Source organism: Crocuta crocuta, unplaced genomic scaffold (genome assembly GCF_008692635.1).
Source record: "Crocuta crocuta isolate KB4526 unplaced genomic scaffold, BGI_CrCroc_1.0 scaffold301, whole genome shotgun sequence".
In the NCBI taxonomy this organism is placed as follows: Eukaryota; Metazoa; Chordata; class Mammalia; order Carnivora; family Hyaenidae; genus Crocuta; species Crocuta crocuta.
In genome coordinates this window covers 396223-402225 of record NW_027527544.1, presented here as the reverse complement: position 1 = coordinate 402225, position 6003 = coordinate 396223, and positions in this window count along the sequence as shown.

Here is a 6003-nt window from a genome sequence, read left to right as displayed (position 1 = left end):
TTGGTTCCTAAGTAAATAAAGGTCTTTGGGTGATTCATGTGTGGAAATCTCTCACTTTTCCAGGAGTCTCTCCACTCACCCATGCCCCATCCACACACAGCTTGTGATCTCCCAAGATGGAGGGAGAAGGTGGGAGGTGGATGGGACCCTGGAAAACACAAAATCAATCTTCCCCTTATAAATTATGTAGGTATATGGGGGTGGGGTGGGCTGGGGTGGAGTGGAGCCCTGATTAATTTGGGAGCCTGTGCATGGTAAAAGTATAAAAAATGACCTGAGAGTCACGGTTGGGGTTGCCACTGGAGAAAGTAGATGGAATAAGATTGGGTTGGGATTAAAATAAAGGGTTCTTAAATTTTACTAGAAAATCCTTAGTTTATTAATATATGCAAATGTGAATGATTGTTAACATTGATTGGGGAGGAAGATGGGAGACCCCAGAAGCCAGTGTGGCAGAGTATCTCTTCAACAAGGTACCCTGGGCAATGGTGACAAAGTAAGCCTTAGATTGGCTTTCCCATACACAAGGAGTGAGTTCCTAGGTCACCAAACTGGATATGCATATTGCCCTTACAAAACATCCAAATATATTTTTTCCTTCAACTGTACCCTTTCTTCCATTAAAGTAACATGGTACAAACACACAAACAAACCCCAACCAACTAAACAAACAAAATTACCTTATTAGAAGGGCTGAAGAATACATGGTCAAGGCTGTATTCCCATGAAAGTTAAAGCCAGTGAGTCTGGCTGCTTTGAAGAATGTAGTGAGTGGGGGAGAGTTGAAGCTGGGAGGCCAGTCAGGAGATACGTTAGCGATTTCAATGAAAAACATTAGTGGCTGAATTGGGGTGGAGGCTCACAAAATGCAGAATGAGACAAATTCTAGTTGGATTTGGATGAATCAACAAGATCTGCTCATGGACCAAAAGCGAGGAATAAGAAATGAGGAAAGTAATCCAGATTCTGATGTTTGGACTTGAACACCTGGGTGGACAGTAGTGCTATTTATTAATTTGGGGACTTTTGTTGGAGGCACATCTGGTGTGTTATGTGGGAAGGCATATCAATTAAAATCTGAGATGCCTATTATAGATATCCAAATAGAAGTGTCATGCAGGTAAATGGAAAAAAATGAATCTGGAACTCAGATGTGAAGTCAAGCTTAGAAATATACACATGGAAAGCATTGTGACTGGATAAATTCACCAGAAATAATGTAGAGAGAGTATGGCACAGCCATCCTCAAGCCCAAGGCAGCTAACATTTAGCAAAGGAACTGAGGTGTTTGAACACCCAGAAAGCTGCTGTCCCCACCTTGACCATTATCTTATGCCAGACTGTAATGGCCATTTGTGTGCATTCCCCGTGTATTCTCAAATCAGCCTGTTACTGACCTCATTGCGGCCTCTGGTTTCTTCCATCAGGATGTGGTAAAGATACAGCCTTTTTTTTAAATCTTCATGGTTATGTGTAAAAAGAAATTATGCCCCGGTTAAAAAATAATTTCCAAAGGAAATAAAAGACATGTATTTGTATGATTTTCTTTATGGTCCCCTTTCAAAACTCTGCCTCTTTCTTAGTTCATTCTCTACTTAACCAGATTAAATCATCAACCATATAACCCCCAGTACTTATCTACGTGAAAAAAATACTCAAAATATTGTGTTTCTTCTTTTCCATGTGTGGGCTACAAAAATAAAAATTTATAGACTTCGTATCTTGCCGGGAGCCACACCGGCCTCTCTGGATGGCAGTCACAGCAAGGAGATGGCAATGTTTGCACAGCTTCTGCCATGAGAAATGAAGACTAGTATCTCCTTCTGCTACTACTGGTTCATGTTGGAAATGAGCCTGCTGGTATTGACCAGGCCTCCCAATATTCCATATCAGACCCATATTCTGAATACAGATACCTCATAAGGAAAAGCATTTTCCTGCCTTTACAAAAGAGACTTTAGATGAAAGCTCTATGGGCAGTTGTCAAAAGGCTCTTCCTATGGGCCTTGCAGATCCAAGACTTAAGGGGTTAAGAACACAAGAGTTACAACTGAGCCTGGCCCTGAGACAAACAGCCTATTTCAGGGCAGAACATAAGTTACTACATATATCTTTGCTAATTGGTGAAGCATAGCAGTCCCTTCCTCAAGGCCTACATTCCACAAACACCCTCCCTTACACTGGCAACTGGGATGAGGATAGATAAGAGTAGCTAAAACATAAACCCAGGTGCAAAGACTGACACATTTAGGGCCCCCATGTTAGTTTCCACAAATAAACCAATTCAGAAACATTTATCTTCTTGAGAGCCAGACAGAATAACTCCTAGCTTATCTATATACAATTTAACTTGTATGTTATGCTGTTTTTCACTAAGAACATTCTGTTATTTCCTTGGTCGAAATAATTCTGTAATTAATATCACAAAAGGCCTCCCATTGTAAGAAATTCTTTTCTATGACTTCATCTTGTTGCTGAACCTTTAAATAAAAATACAAAAACCGACAGGACAGAGATGCCTGCCTGGTGATCAGAAAGAATCTCGGGGCTCTCTCATTCTCTTTCGCCGACACCGTCCATCCTTCAGGGACCCCTGGACCTGTCGGAGCTGGCGCAGCCTCTGAAAGTATCTTACAATCAAAGACACATGGGTAGTTTTTTAAAGCCAGTAGATGGCTTTGAAGCATTTAGTAAGATATAAACAAGTTTAGGTAAGCAATAATTACACTCCACATTTCCCCATGGCTGTGCTTCAACACTTCCTTAAAAATCAGGATTATGGTTCTTTGAGTTCAATTTATACGAAATGCTATTCACCCTTTACTTTGCTTAGTCAAATTTAGTCTTTTCGCTTTATCTCCTTCTCTGCCTGTTTTGAGGACCTCTCCTCTTTCTGATTTGTCTTGGATCTTACAGGTGTGTGTATATGTTGATATTCTGTTACATATGGTTAATCTAACATATATAAGAGGACTACGAATAGAAGGCAATTTTCAGTCTCAAAGCTAAATCCATTAGTTTTTCTCCTTTTTTGAATAACCCATGTTATAAGTGCATGCTATGTGTGAGGTGCTATTTCAGATGTTTTTCAGACATTGTGTTGTTGTCACATCAACCTTGTGTAGTACGGATCCTCCCTACTTTACATATGAGAAATTGGGTTCACAGTCGTGTCTGAGACAGCACAGTTGGTAAGTGATAGGGCAAGAATCATCTGGCTTCAGAAACAGATAAACTCTGCATATTTTCTGCTCTGCTGTCATCTCAATCCCTTAAGCTATGTGATCCACATTACATAGGTGATTTCACTGAAGCAGCAGTACTGAGATGAATCTCTTTATCCCCATCTTATTAAAAAATGACAGGTTTATGGGATGTTTACACATCCCTTCCAGATGTTCAGTCCCAGAGTCCCAGTCTCTGTTGCACCCAGCCCTGAATGGCTTATCATACACTTGGTGTTCACTAAATGCACAGGTCCCTAATCCTCATTTATATCACAAACTGGCTGCTTTCTCTACTTTTAGGTCACAGGTTTCGTGAAAGAGTCACTGGTACTTTCTGACTCCCCTGAAAAAATTAATTTGTTTGTGTTAAATTTATAAGGAGTAATACATTAGCAAGATTCAGAAATCAAAACTTATGAAGAGATTTATGATGAATCATTTTGTCACTGTCCCCAGGCTCTCAAATGTTTCCACCCAATGGGTGTTTGTGTGGAGGGATAAGCTGTCAGAGTTCCCTACTCTGCTAGTGACCCTGATATCACCCAATTTGATTATTTTAATGTATTTACAGAGTTGTGCAATCATCATCACAATCTAATTTTAGAGCAATTCATTACTATCCTGCACCCCACTACAGTCACTCTGCAATACCACCTCCAGTCCCTGGCAAACATTGATCTATTCTATACATTTGCCTTTTCTAGACATTTAATATAAATGGAAGCATGCAACATGTCTTCTTTTGTATCTGGTTTCTTTCACTGGGCACGTTTTTGATATGCTATATTTCACATATCAGCAACTTGGGCCCAAGTTCTCTACATAAAGATGCAATACATGAAAATATCTTTTCATTTTTAATTACAGCCATCTTAGTGGGCTTGAGTGGTACTTCACTGTGATTTTGGTTTGAATTTCCCTAATCACTAGTGGCGTTAAGTATATTTTCATGTGTTTATTTATAGACAGTAGATATTTCTCCATGTGAAGAAATAAAGAGCACTAGTAAAAGTAACTACATATGAAAGACAGTATTCTTGTATTTTTTTTAATTTAATGTCTTTATTTTATTTTGAGAGACAGAGAACGAGCGAGGGAAGGGCAGAGAGAGAGGGAGACACAGGATCTGAAGCAGGCTCCAGGCTCTGAGCTGTCAGCACAGAGCCCGACGTGGGGCTCGAACCCACAGACTGTGAGATCATGACCTGAGCCGAAGTTGGACGCTTAACCGACTGAGCCACCCAGGTGCCCCAATTGTATTTTTGTTTTATAACTCCTCTTTTATCCTATAGGGTTTAAAATAAAATGCAAAAAATTATAACCATATGAAATGGTCATGAAATACATATGAATATAATTTCTGAGAATAACAACATAAAAGGAGGAATATGGTGCTGCATGGTTATAGATTTTGTATACTATTGAAGCTAAGTTATTATTAATTCAAAACAGACTGTTCTAAGTTGAAGATATCAAGTGCAATCTGTAAGGTTTTTATGAAGAAAATAATATATACAGAAAAATAAATGAGACGGAATCATAATGGTTCACTACAAAAAAATCAATTAAACATAAAAGAAGTTCACAGTGAAGGAACTGAGGAACAAAAAACATGAAAGATGTAGAGAAAACAAACAGAAAAATGGCAGAAGTAAATCTTCCTTTATCAGTATTACTTTGAATGGGATGCTGCTAAAGCAGTGCTTAGAGGGAAATCTATAGCTATAAGGTGCTGGGAGCGGTACTGCCCTTTCTGGATGACAGTCACAGCAAGGAAATGGTAGCGTTTGCACAGCTCCTGCCATGAGAAACGAAAATTGGTATCTCCTTCTGCTACTACTGGCTCATGTTGGAAATGAGGCTGCTGGTATTGACCAGGCCTCACAATATTCCAGATCAGACCGATATTCCCCACAGATTGCTCATAAGGAAAAGCATAGGCCTGCCTTCTCAAAAGAAACTTCAGATGAAAGCACTGTGGATGACTGTTAAAAGGCTCTTCCTATGGGCCTTGAAGATCCAAGACTTACATAATAAAGGGAGCTAAGAACAAGAGTTACAATTGAGTCTGGCCCTGAGACAAAGAGCCTAATTTAGAGTTAAGGGCAGATATCCACCCTCACCCAATTGTTTCTGCCTGGAGCACTGCCCCCCCCCCAAGGCATTTGTTATCAGTATTTGGAGTGACTTATTCTGGCCTTGAATATGCTGCTTGCTCCCTGTGGAGGAACCTACTGAGGAACTTTTGTGCTTATGGGAGCAGAGGTGTTTCTTGAAAGACCTATTTGACCCCTGCTCACAAAGAAGTAACTTCACCCTTTTCATGCTAAAAACTTTGTCTAAATCCCCTACCTCAATCACTATTGATAGAGGTTATGCAGGAGTCTTCTACAAATCTATGTTCTGGGAAATTCTTACATATCAAAGAAGTTTGTCATCAGAAATCATTGTCTAAGGCAAACACCACTTCTGTGTCCTCCCCCAAACACTTAATTATAAAATAAAGTTGAGCCCCAGTCAGAGCAGGGATGCCTGCCTGGTGACCAGAAAGACTTTCTGGGTCTCTCATCCCCCTTGCCAACACTGTCCATCCTTCAGGGAGCCCTGGGCCTCGGCTGGAGCCCATCTCCAACAATAGGGCCTATATTTAAAAAGAAGAACGCTCTCAAACTTATTTAACACCTTAAAAAACTAGAAGAAGAAAAGTGCAAAAAATAGGTATCACAAGGAAGAAAATAATAAAGATGATTATGCTTTATAAATAATAAAGAGTAGA